Source organism: Peromyscus maniculatus, chromosome 12, assembly GCF_049852395.1.
Source record: "Peromyscus maniculatus bairdii isolate BWxNUB_F1_BW_parent chromosome 12, HU_Pman_BW_mat_3.1, whole genome shotgun sequence".
Taxonomy (NCBI): domain Eukaryota; kingdom Metazoa; phylum Chordata; class Mammalia; order Rodentia; family Cricetidae; genus Peromyscus; species Peromyscus maniculatus.
This window is the reverse complement of record NC_134863.1, coordinates 54,724,802-54,738,680: the sequence shown is the minus strand read 5'-3', so window position 1 is coordinate 54,738,680 and position 13,879 is coordinate 54,724,802. Positions and strand designations below refer to the sequence as shown.

Here is a 13,879-nt window from a genome sequence, read left to right as displayed (position 1 = left end):
GTGTGTGTATTTTTCTGCCCTAAGAAATACAGTCAGCCTGTTCACCAGGGAGCTGTTTCCCATTTTGTTCTGAAACTGTAGCAATATTCTGCTACGGGAAACAAACCATTGGATATATTTACCATGTTCCAGGAAATGAGCTCTGACATTAAGTTTTCTGTAACAGAACTAATTTGTGTCTTCGGTGGCCTGATTTCGGCTTTCTTTATTTTTCACTTCTCTAAATTAATATAAATAGCTGGCAAATGTTGCCCTTTGGCAGTACCAAGCAAGCCAGATATGTTACGCAAGCAAAGCAACTCATTTCCCAAGTGTCAGACATAAAGGGGAAATGCCCTCAGTGCTTCTATGTCATCAAGGCTGTCAGTGTACCATGGTCTACCCTAGCTTTACTTCCTCCACCAGAACTCTCCCAATACCTTGTCCTGCTGCAAACGTCTACACTTACCTAATCTAGGTCATCAATTCCTCAACATTTCTTTCACTTGTCCTTACATGGGAGGCAGATAATCCCTAATTTATATAAATTTTATTTTAATGGGCTTAAAAAACTTAAAGATATATATATATATATATATATATATATTACACTTTTATGTTTTATATTATTTTATAACATGTTCAACCAGGAGTGTTGAAGTCCTTAATCCATCCAGTAAAATGGAAATAACAATTTTACATTCCTGTACTTGTCAGTGTCCAGGATTCTGAAGATGAACGTTGAACTCAGGATGGTAGTTCAGTTGCCAAGTATGGTGTTTTAAATGATAAATGTCCCCCTTAGGCTCATGTATTCAAACACCAGTGGGTGGTGCTAGTTGGGGAGGTTATGAAACCTTTAGGAGGTGGAGCTTTGCTGGAGAAGTATGTCACTGATGAAGTGCTTTGAGGGTTTATACCTTTGCCTCACTTCTTATAGTCTCACTCTGTGTGTGGATGAAAATGTGATCATCCAGCTTTCTGCCCCTGCCTCCACAGGATGGCTACCATGATGGACTGTCCCTTTGGAACCATAGTGGAAAATAAACCCTTTAATGTCCTTAAGATGCTTTTGGTCATGATATTTTACCATAGGGAAAGGCACATAATAGGTCAGACTGCCCAAGTGCTGGTCACTGGGGAGTATTGGCACTGGGGCAGGTCTAGTAAGGAATTAAACCTGTGAAAGGAAACATCATGAGCTGCGGTGACTGGTTTCTGAGCAGAACCATTCTCACAGTGAACTTAGCTTGCTATCTTTGCTTTACTGTATCTTTCATGGGCTCCTGTAAGTGGAGTTTCCTGTCCCAACCACCCAGTCCCTGACTCAGAGGCTGAATATGAATTATAAATGCTTGGTAGATAGCTCAGGCTTATTACTAACTAGCTCTTATATTTAAATTAACACATTTCTATTAATCTATGTATTGCCACATGGCTTGTGGCTTTAACTGTCCTCTAATATGTATTTTTTTCTTGGGCAGCTGGCTCATGTCTCCTGACTCCACCCTCCTTCTTCCCATTATTCTCAGTTTGGCTTTCCCATCTAACTTCCTGCCCAACTAACTATCCTGTCAGCTTTTTATTAACCAGTGAGAGTAATACATACTCATAGTGTAGAAAATGATTGTTCCACAGCAGGCTCCACTATTGGAAGTCCAACAAAAGGTGCAAAATCAACATCAATACTGAGATTACATGCTTGGAGCCAGACACAAAGCCTGTCTTCTTGGTTCTACATATGTGCTGTTATGATTAGCTGGATCATCTCAAATCCCCTTGGTCAGCAATGGCGGAGGGGCATTCTCTCTGCTAGATTCATGGCCCTACTGACCAAATCCCCCAAGTCGGAACTTACAGTTTTGAATTTGCCCTTTCCCAATGGCATCTTGCATTTTTCATGTCACTGTGGAAGAAAGATAAAAGTAGAAGTTAAATGTAGCTGGAGAGTTTTCTCTCCAGGTCCTGCCAAGCCCCAGCAGTCCGATAGCCCACTTATAAAATAAACACACAGACGCTTATATTATTTACAAACTGTATGGCCGCAGCAGGCTTCTTGTTATCTAGTTCTTATATCTTAAATTAACCCATTTCTATAAATCTATACTTTGCCGTGTGGCACGTGGCTTACTGGTACCTTACATCTTCCTTGTCATGGTGGCGGCTGGCTGGGTCTCCCTCTCTGCCTTCCTGTTCTCTCAATTCTCCTCTCTGTTAGTCCCACCTATACTTCCTGCCTGGCTACTAGCCAATCAGTGTTTTATTTATTAACCAATCAGAGCAACACATTTGACATACAGGACATCCCACAGCAGTTAACCATAGCTAGAGGTTAAAGAAAAGCCTATAGCATCCCAGAAGACTTTGATCTACTGGCCCTCAGCCTGATGCATCAGCTTTCCAAAACCGAAAGTATTTCCACCACTTAGTGCCACTGTCATCTTCCTGTCAGGTCTCCAGACAGTATCTTCCCCATCTATAGACACCAGAGTCATAAATGTATAGTTTGTTTTAACATTTCCCAACTGGGATATATGTCACAGAGACATCTTAATCATACTTATGTCATTAGTTTCCAATAAATATCTAGCAACTTCAATGTGTTTGGAGAGTATAACATAGTTGCTATATTCAGAATAAAATTATAGATTGAGAAAGACTTTTAGAAGTGTTTAGCATAACGTGTTTCTCTTTAATTCCTGCTCCCCGTGCCTTGACTTCAGTGGGCCTCCTCTAAATGGCACTTAGCAGATGATCCTTCAGTGTGTGCAGGAGAGTGGATGAGTAAACGTGTGTGGGTGTTCATGAATCTTGAAATCTGAGTGCATGTCTTTTCAAGCAGAGACTTATTTCTCAACTAAATTACCTTTAACCTGCTAAGGAGAGATTGGTCTCTTGGAAACTGTCATCAGGAAATGTTTTATTTTGTCCTTTCAGGGGAAAGCTTTGCTAAAGAAACAAAATTAATTAAAGTGGAACTTCATATCCAAAAAGTAAAAACATTATTGTGGCTTGAAATTTTTCACAAAGACGCTGTTGTAATTTAGTAGCACAGTGGATGTCAATGTTCTCTAATAGCTTGTTCCTCCTGCTTCTGTGAATGAGGAAAAGAATAGTCCCCCATCCCTTGAGCTCATGCAACTAGTCTTTGTAAATGAAATATAAGCAGTTCGTAACTCAAATCTTCCCTCCTATGCAAATAAATTGGCATGTGGTATGAAGTGCTTACACAGAAAAGAGCCCTGACTAACTCATTAGAATGTGTTCCTTGAAGAAGTAATAAATTCTACCTCTTTATGGTACTGAAATTTTGATGCTGTCTATTGCCATAGTACAATCTAGTCCATATACTTCCGTGTAAATCTGATGAGGTTCTACTTACAAATTCTGTTAGAGTGCACCCACTTTCACTAACAGTGGGAAAACAACAGCTAGGTGTATGTTCATGATATAATTCATTTATGTAACGTTAAAGTGGGAGAATTCACTGGTTTATGATTGAGTGGCTCCATCAAATCATATATTTTTCCTTTCTCTTTGCTTTTTGACACTTACTAGGTGCATTTGGTGAAACTGCAGTGGAACTAGAGATACCGAGTTGCCATCGATTGGAAGGAGCAAGCACATCTGTATAAAACTGAATAAAATTTCCTTAAGCCTGACAGAAGCTTATTTTTCTTTTCTCTACAGAAGCTGAGCTTTGACCTGAGGGCTAATGTGGTTACCCCACAGTATCTTCAGAAGCCTACGTCTTTCTTTCTATTCTTGCTTCCTTAGTCCATTGCTTTATCTCTAGGACCACCGTGGTGGTCTAAATAGCTTCTGTCACTTCAGCCATCCTTTATTGGCAGCCAGGCCTACAGCAGGAGGAAGAAAAACCCCAAGAGAAAATTAAACACTGTGATTCCTCCTGAAAACTGCCCTAGAAACTCCTGTCAACATTTCATTAGATAGAACTTGACCTCACAGATCTGCAAATGTGCCTTAGAAAGAAAGAGATGGACATAGGAAGCAAAGACATTCTTTTCCATACTCCATGCCAGGGCTACTCTCCTATGTTGTTTGTATAAGTATTGTCGTATTTGCTTAAGTGGTATAAGTATTCTTTAAACTCCTTTGAAAGTCAACTTCTTTGTCTTCTCATTCTCTGAGTATATGTTGTCATTATTCTCTTAAAACTTATATATCTCTTTACTTGATCATTTTTGTGACTCTTTTCTGTTCTAAATCATTTTAGTAACTATGACTTTAAATTTATTCATACTGAAATGATATTATGCCTACCTGCTTCTTCTCTTCCTTCCTGATTATACTTTATGTTTTAATTTAATATTTTATTGTCTTCCTTACGGTCTCCCAAAGCTCAATACTTGGTCTTTGGCATAATCATATACACAACATACTCAACTGAATTTTAATTATCACTGAAAAAGAAAGTTTATGTTTCATATTTAAAAAAATTAAAAATAGATGTCTATTCATGGAAAAGGAGAGGAAATAATTAAAATTCACAGTATAACATATATTAACATTTGGCTTTTTTTTTGAGACAGAGTTTCACTGTAGCTGTGGAGTCTGTCTTGGAACTCACTCTGTAGACCAGGCAGGCCTTGAACTCACAGAGATCTGCCTGGCTCTGCCTCCCAAGTGCTGGGATTAAAGGCATGCGCCTCCACCACCGGGCTAACATTTGGTTTATTGTGTTATGTACTAGTTGCTTTTCTGTTGCTATGGTAAAACACATGATCAAGACAACTTATAGAAGAAAGTTCTTATTTGATCCTAGGGGAAAAAAAGAGCCCATCGTGGTAAGGAAGCAAGCAGCAGGCATGCCAGCGGGGACAGAAAGTGGAGAAGCCACATCCTCAACTACAAGCATGAAGCAGACAGAGCTAACTCAAACTGGTGCAGGGCTTTTAAGCCCCAAACCCCCTTCCAGTCACATCCTTTCTCCAGTAAACTTGTACCTCCTAGACTTCCCCAGACAGCACCACCAACTGGGGACCGGGTGTTCAAATATCAGAGCCTATGGAGGAGATTCAAACGACTACATAGTAGTGGCAGTTTATATGTAAAAAGAAAAATGGTGAGATTGTAGAGAAAAGGGAGTCTATGCCTACTCTCAGTGGGAATGTCAGTTAGTACACTCATTATAAAAAAACGATATAGGGTCCCTGAAAACACTATCCTATTAGTTAGTAGCATCACTCAGATATATGCCAGAAGTGAATGAAATCGTGTCAGCAAGACAACTGCTCTCCATGTTTCAATGCAGCATCACTTAGTACACAGAAGACTGAAAGAAAGGCAAACACAATCCTTTATGTTAGTTATGGGAAACTACTTAGGGTCTTGGTTTTAATGTAAAAACAGCTTGCTGAAAGTTTGAAACCGCATTCACTGGTCCATAGTTTTGAATGCTCCCAATTTTCCACCACAGGAAAAAAAATCAAGTGTTGGATTACAGACATAGCTCATTGGTAGAGCACTTACTTAGCATGTGATGCCTTGAGTGTAAGACCCAACATTACAAAAGAAAAAAAAATTAGATGTTGTTGCTGATGAGTTTGTTCAACGTGACACAAACTAGAGTCTCCTGTGAAGAGGGACCCTCAGCTGAGAAATTGCTTCCACCAGGTTGGCCTGAAAGCATGTCTGTGGGGCATTTTTTTTTTTTTTATGGTTGACATGAAAGGACTCAGCCAAATGTTGATGATGCCACCCCTGGGCAGGTCCTGTGGTGTATAAGAAAGCAGGCTGAACAAGCCATGGAGAGCAAGCCAGTTAGCAGAGTTCCTCTGATTCCTCTGCTTCAGTTCCTGCCTTAAGTTTCCTGCTTTGAATTGCTGTGTTCACTTCCCTCCATGATGGACTGTAAGCTGTTTGATGAAAGGAACTCTTTCCCCACAAGTTGCTCTCTGGTTGTGGTGTTTATCATAGCAACACGGACGCTAACTAGAACATTTTATGTGCCCCTTATAGCTGCAAAGGCGAGAATAGTATTTACAGCACGTAAAAACCCCAAGTAATATCTATGCTATTTGGAAACCTCAAATAATGTGTTTTTAGAGCTATCTGATCTTTTCATAGTGAAAGAAAGGGGGATGTGAATTGTGTTATGCAGTTTTATTCTGATTTTCCTTTATAATAGCTTAAGCATCTCTAGGTATATACACCAAGGGTTTTAGATAGTTTAACTTAATTATTCTATTTGTTTTTTATTTATAAAACAAGTATTTGTTTATACCTACATCATGGAAGCATAAGGCCAGATACTGGAGGTACTCAAATAAATAAAGTTCACATAATCGTTGCTCACACAAGAAACAGTACATTCCAGTGAAATTGTACACACATTATTGTACCAGTTAAATAATAATGTGATGATTCCACACTGCATTAATGTAATTCAAATGAGTGTTTTGAAAGTTCATATCACGGATGACTATGAAATGTACAAATAATTTCCACTAGCTCCTTAATAAATGACTCTATAAATTATATTCTTCTGGAGAGATTGCTCAGTGGTTAAGAGCACTTGCTGCTCTTCCAGAGGACCTGGGTTTGATTCCCAGCTCCCATATGGTGGAGCACAACTGTCTGTAACTTCAGTCCCAAGAGATCCAACAACATTCTCTTCTGACCTCTGTGGGCACCAGGCACACATATGGTACACAGATATGCATGCAGGCAAAACACCCAAACACATACATACATACAAACATACGTACATACATGCCAAGAATTGAAAAAAAAAAAAAGTGCCGGGCACTGGTGGCATACACCTTTAATCCCAGCACTTGAAAGACAGAGGCAGGTGGATATCTGAGTTCAAGGCCAGCCTGATCTGCAAAGTGAGTTCCAGGAGAGCCAGGGCTATGCAGACAAACCCTGCCTTGAAAAAAAATCATATTCTGTGCCTTAAATTATGTGTTCAAGTATCAGTAGTTTGGATAATCTTCATTTACTTTTAATTAAAAAGCACATAAATATTTCTGTCTGCATGGTGAAATTTGTGAATCAGATATTCTGTATTGGGTGACTACAGATATTCTAATGTAATGATATCAGTGGCTTTGGATCACTGGTCCATCTATTATCTGACATTTTTTATTTCGTGACTAAAATTGATACTATGCTCTCAAAATGACTACTGTCACTTAAAATGATACAGAGTCACTCCAAGGATCAGAAACTAGAGCAGTTTTGCCATTGCATGAGTTTCTTACCACCCAATAGAAACATGGCTTCAGTTAACCATACCCCACAGCTTCTGAATCTCTCCCCTTGATTGACAGTTGATTTTGCAACATTTCATTCTTCTATTTACCATTTTATCTTTTATCATCTAGTTTTCTCCTATAAGACAATAACTAAGTCCAATTAAATTTAGAATTACAAAGCCAGATGTAAAAACAATCACCTGTAATATCAGCGCTCAGGAGGTAGGAGCAGCGAGATCCTCAGCTAGTCAGTTGGAATTTCAGGCCAGGCTAAGCTATCTGAGACTCTCTCTCTCAAAAAAAAAAAAAAAAAAAAAAGTAGGATTACAGAATAATTTAGAAACAAATAACTTGGGGTTTCATTTATTTTCCATTTTCTTCAAAAAATACCTTCAAAAGAGAGTGAGGGATTGAGAGATTTTATCCATGTCCTATGCTCATATTTGATTTAATGGACTGCAAGTGAAGTGTTTTAGGCAGAAAAAAAAATTGCTGTCTTTGGAAACATTAGCCTTCATTATACTTCCCATATTACTTTTTGCATTGGCAGTGCCAACTATTACTTTCTCTAAGTAATTTACTAATATTTGGATGAGTTTTACACATGCAGAACCCTTTTAAAATACAGTTGTAGATGTAACATGCCACAAACAAATTTACTGCTTTACAGCTTTTAATGTGAACATGTGCCTGAGCCCAGCTCCAGCGAGGGTTCAGGTCCCAGAGGAGGTGTGGAGTCGTCAAGGGGAAGGAGGAGACTGACATGATCTGAGGGTGAACTGGGATGGCTGCCATTTTATTGAAAAAAGCCTGCACCTTTTATACTCTATAAGGCTACAATAGTTTAGCCACAAGATTAAAAGCAGGCTCAATGATTTAGGGAGGAAAGTGGCCATCAGCTTCATCTAACCATTTTTCCTGAGACAAAAGCATTAAGTTCAGCAAGTATCTAAATGCCTATTGCTCTCTAAGGTTCAGTAACTCCACCAAGCACCCTCTTACATCAATGGAAGGTCCACAGTTCCTCCTGCCAGAGATAAGGAGAATAAATTCTTTTAGTAAGCAGCAACTTTCCTTATGCCCCTGAGGAAATAGAGGCCCTTGTCCAAATGCCTAACCTTGGAAAAAGGACTTTCTCTGGGGACCAGACACTCCACTATAATTTTTTAAATTTACTTATTTTTATTCATTTTCCATACACATTTCTCCCTCCCCTCCCCTCTCCCCCCTTACCTCCCCTAACCCACCCCCATCCACTCCCCAGAAAGAGAAAGGCCTCTCCCACGGGGAGTCAACAAGGCCTGGACCATTCAGTTGAGGAAAGACCAACACCCCCTTTCACACACACCCACACACCCACCTCTGCTCAAGGCTGAGCTAGGCATCCTACCACATGGAATGGGCTTCAAAAAGCCAGTTCATGTACAAGGAATAGATCCTGGTCCCATTGCCAGGGGTCCCACAAACAGATCAAGCTACAAAACTGTCATCGATATGCAGAGATCCTAGTTCGGTCCCCTGCAGGCTCCCCAGCTGTCAGTCTAGGGGAGGGGAGGGGGGATGAGAATATGAGAGAATGGGATGGTGGAGTTTCGGGAGGGATGGAGTGGGAGAGCAATGAAAGAGATATCTCCATAGAGGGAAACATCATGGGGCTAGGGAGAGACCTGATGCTAGGGAAATTCCCAGGAATCCACAAGGATAACCCCCAGCTAAGAGCCCTAGTAATAGTGGAGAAGGTGCCTGAACTGGTCTTCCCCTGCAATCAGATTAGTGAATACCCTAACTGTCTTCATAGAGCCTTCATCTAGTAACTGATGGAAGCAGATGCAGAGATCCACATCCACACACCAGGCTGAGGTGTTGGAGTCCAGTTGAAGAGAGGAAAGAGGGATTATAGGAGCAAGGGGAGTCAAGTTTCCCTGTTTTATGACATGATGCAGTGTTTGCACTGAGCTGTTCCCTAATAGCATTCCTTTTTGTATTAGTCTGACTATAGGCGCTCTTCCCCTCAGATGTTCCCAAAAGGGAAGGTCCTGATATCTTACTTTTTCCTTTATACAGTACCATTCTGATTTCTCTGTACCTACTGCCGGAACTCTGGCCCTTAATGGCCTCAGGCTCTGGATCTGGATTGCATGCTTTTCATCCTTGGAGTCAGGTGTGCCAAGTTAGTAAATCTCTAACTTTTCTGTTCTTGGTCTAATCAGGGGGTCAAAGTGAGGTCCATGCGAGTCATCACACCATATGGTCCCTCGGTTGCAGGAATTTTTTTTTCCAAAGAATTATTTTGTTTAAAGAGGCTGCCATTTTATACATTTCCATCCTTCAAAGCCCACACAAAATTTCCCAAAAGAAAAGGCAAAAGGAAATGCCCATAACACATACTGAGAATTATTAAAAATGAAAATAAAAAGGTGCTGGAGAGTTGTGATCACAATGTCAAAATGCTGGAACTTTGTCAAGCAGCAGTGATTGTCATGTGGTCCATGCCAAAAATTTAACCAAATAAAAACAATTAATAGGCCAGCCATGGCTACATAGTGAGATACTAACACTTACAACAACAATAATATGAAAATGGTACAAAAACACACTGGATTTTGACTGAATAATTGTCTTGCCTCCTTTCAGAAACCTAAATTTCCATAATTGCTGATTCCAACATTGGAACTTCCTGTTGTTAAAACAAAAACAAACAAAAGAAATCATCTATTCAGTGATGTGACCATAAAATACAATAAGATTTGTTTTAAAATAAATTAATTTTTAATTATCTTTTTTCTGTTAAGAAAAAAAAAGGTTTGTAAGATCCTAATCACAAATTGGAATTGGAATCTGTAATGGTTCCCATCAATGCTACAGCAAAACTTTCCAAAACGTAGTAAGCTACAAAGCACCGTGCAAAACGAAGAAGAGCCCCGGGAAATCTCAGAGCACGAGAAATGCACAAAGTGGAATGCATGCGTGCAGTTATCATGGAGGTGAAGACCTGAACAGAGTTTCATTTACCTCAGCACACTGTCCATTTCCCATCTCAAATGTGTCATGCAATAAAAGAGGCTGTTGATTATGTAGTTACATTTCTTCTCTTGACCTGCGGTTTCCATATTTTTGCAATAAGTGTCCTTAACAGCCAGAAAAATGCTTCAAAAATATGAAAAGTATTTGTAAAAGGTCTTACAGCATCCTAATTTATTAATATTTGGAGCAATACTGGTATACATATTAGTTCACATAAATTATGCAAATATTAACATTTTAATACCAGTCAACTGTATATGGAAAATGAAACTTATAATTAGCGTCAGTGGAATCAGGGGATTGTCATTAGTCCTACTTAATAAATACTCTGTTCTAATGTCCTGCTTAGAATTTTGAAATGCCACTGGCTATCATTATAAACATGTTATTTACCGAAATGACCATATTTCACCTTCCCTGCCCATTGCTTTTCTGTGTTCTTAATTTAAGTTCTAAGAAATTTTTTTTTTAAATAGCAAAGAAGTACAATCAAATAATGAGCTTGTAGCCTTGTTTCTCAGCAGACATAAGACAGAAATAATCAAAGGGAGTTGATTATTATCTGATAAAAATAAACACAAATCTGTCTCTTTTTTTAAGATTGGGTATTAATATACACTGAAGTAGAATTTACCTTGTCTTAGTCACTGTTATATTTCTGTGAAAAGATACCATGATCAAGAAATCATAATTATAAAAGAATGATTTAATTGGAAGCTTGTCTACATTTTCAGAGGCTTAATCCATTATCATCATGGTGGGGAGCATGGCCCAGGAGCCATAGCTGAAAACTACATCCTGATCTTCAGGCAGAAAGATACTGGATCTGGTATAGGATTTTAAACACATAAGCCCACCCCAAGAGACACACTTCCTCCAACAAGTCCACACCTCCTAATCCTTTTCAAATAGTGCCACTCCATGATCTAAGCATTCAGATATATGAGCTTATGGGGGCCATTCTTATTCAAACTACCACAGATCTGCTATATATGAATAAGAAGATGAGATATAATTCACAAGTACACACATGTACACAAGCATGCACACACATATTCACATGGAAGAAGCTTTATAAAACAAATAATTTTGCCGGGCAGTGGTGGCACATGCCTTTAATCCCAGCACTCGGGAGGCAGAGGCAGGTGGATCTCTGTGAGTTCGAGGCCAGCCTGGTCTCCAAAGCGAGTTCCAGGAAAGGCACAAAGCTACACAGAGAAACCCTGTCTCGAAAAACCAAAAAAAAAAAAAAATCTATCCTTATATAGTACTATAAATTGATTATTTTACTGAATAAAATGGCTATATTGAAAATTATTGTGGATACTTGTGCCTAGGAGCACATTTTGTCTTTGTTTTCAAACATTTCCCTAAGTACATTTTAAGAGTTTAAAAAAACAAATCAGTGTTTTGAAATTGGCAGTTTATGATATTACATAACACAGATGGTCCCAACATACTTAAGATAACTGTTTTGGACTTGTTGTTGTCTCACTTTGCCATGGTAACAACACAATAAACATTGAGTAGGAATCCGACTCAAAATTTAGGATGGTAATCTTTGCTCATCTACATACAATACTCTCTTATGACACTAGGGGGCAGAAGTGAGCAACAACTCCCAATAAGCATACTCAAAGGTAAACAGCCAACCAATGCTGGACCACAGCAACATTCAGTAGGCGTACAAAGGCATTTTTGTGGTATTTTCACCTTGATGATGAGTTTTTTGGCATGTATTCCCATTGGAAATCAAGTGGCAGTTATACATTATTTTTCCTTATTTGATGATGCTGAGAATGAAGGCAGAGCCTTAGATGAACTAGGGTCCCTTTCACTGAGCACACATTCTTCCTGTACTTGCTGTCACCTCTGGATTTACAGTGGTACAAATGTATCATATTGTCTCCATGCCATTTCTTGAGATTAATCTGAAAATTTTATTAGAGAAAGGACTATGCTAAATGAAGTGATTTTACTCTCAAATTGTCTTTAAACTAATAGGGAGAATGCTTTGAGCAGATAATCTGAGATGACACAATAATGTGCAAAATTTTCCAATGAATCTTTAACTTAATTAACAAATAAAAATGCTCCCTTCAACGGCAACCTTAAGATGCAATTGCAAGGTCAAAATAAAATTGACCATCTTCTTTTCTTTTGCTTTTTTTTTTTTTAATTTTTGAGACAGGGTCTCTCTATGTATTCCTGACTGTCCTAGAATTCACTATTGTAGACCAGGCTGGCCTTGACCTCACAGAGATCCTCCTGACTCAGCTTCCAGAGTTCTGGGATTAAAGGTGTGTGCCACCATGCCTGGCTATTGGTAATTTTCTTTCATTCAGTGAATTGTAGCAATTTCCAGAGATGCTGTTGTATAAAATCATGAAGTTTAGAATGAGAAATATTTGTGTTAGCCATAACCTTTTTCACATAGTTATTGTGAAAGGAATAAATGTTATGAAACAAACTTTAGAGTGTAGCATTTACAAACTTAACTGAGGGCTGGAGAGATGACAGACACACTGGTTAAAAGCACTGACTTCTTTTCCCAGAGGACTCAGGTTCGATTTCCAGTACCCACAAGATGGCTCACAGTTGTCTGTAACTCCAGTCCCAGGGGATTCAATGCTCCCTTCTGTTGTTGGCTTCTTATTTTACTCTTTGCTCTTTGGGGGCCTGCCACCCAGCTCCCAAATAAATACACAGAGACTTATTCTTACTTATGAATGCCCAGCCTTAGCTTGGCTTGTTGCTAGCCAGGTTTTCTTAAGTTATCCTGTCTACCTTTTGCTTCTGGGCTTTTATCTTTCTCTAGTTTATATTTATTTCTTTACTTCTTACTCTGTGACTTGCAGTGTAGCTGGGTGGCTGGCCTCTGACATCTTCCTCTCCTTTTCCTTCTTTGTCTCCCCTTTCATATTCTTCTCTTTCTATTTATTCTCTCTGCCTGCCAGCCTCAACTATTTCTCCATCCTGCCTAGCTATTGGATGTGCAGCTCTTTATTAGATCAATCAGGTGTTTTAGACAGACAAAGTAACACAGCTTCACAGAGTTAAACAAATGCAATATAAAAGCATGCAACATTTCTTTGCATCATTAAACAAATGTTCCATAGCATAAATAGATGTACTGCATCTTCAACTAATATCCCACAACATTCCTTCTTGCCTACAAGAGCATCAGGCATGTTGCACAGACATACTTGCAGAGAAAAAATGTATATACTCACTCATGTATGTAAGTATATACATAAAATAATTTTTAAAATATTTATCTTAACTTGGGGGGATGATAACACTTCAGATCAAGGGACTTGCCACAAGCCTGACAACCTGACCTTGGTCTCCAGAACCCACATGGTAGAAAAAGAGAACCTGCTTCCAAAAGTTATCTTGGACCTCTACAACATTGGCACTGTGGCACTTTTTATGCCCATGCCTATGCAAAATAAATAGACAAATGTAATTTTCTTTATTTTTCAGTTAAGTTTTGAAGCAAGAAAGTTCATCATTGCTGTCTCCTACTTAAAGATGTTTATGTTTGTGTAACATAAGCTAATAACATCTACATATTAAGTACTTTCTCTTTGCTGTGACAAAATCCCTGATAAACATAACTCCATGAAGGAAGGAAGGGTTTATTTGACACA

General features: G+C 38.9%; 1 protein-coding gene across 1 annotated transcript in view; it reads left to right on the top strand.

The window, feature by feature from the left end:
• The window catches only part of Htr1f (5-hydroxytryptamine receptor 1F), a 138,766-nt gene that overhangs the window by 86,994 nt on the left and 37,893 nt on the right, over positions 1–13,879 (top strand). The gene's annotated exons all lie outside the window — the stretch shown is intronic.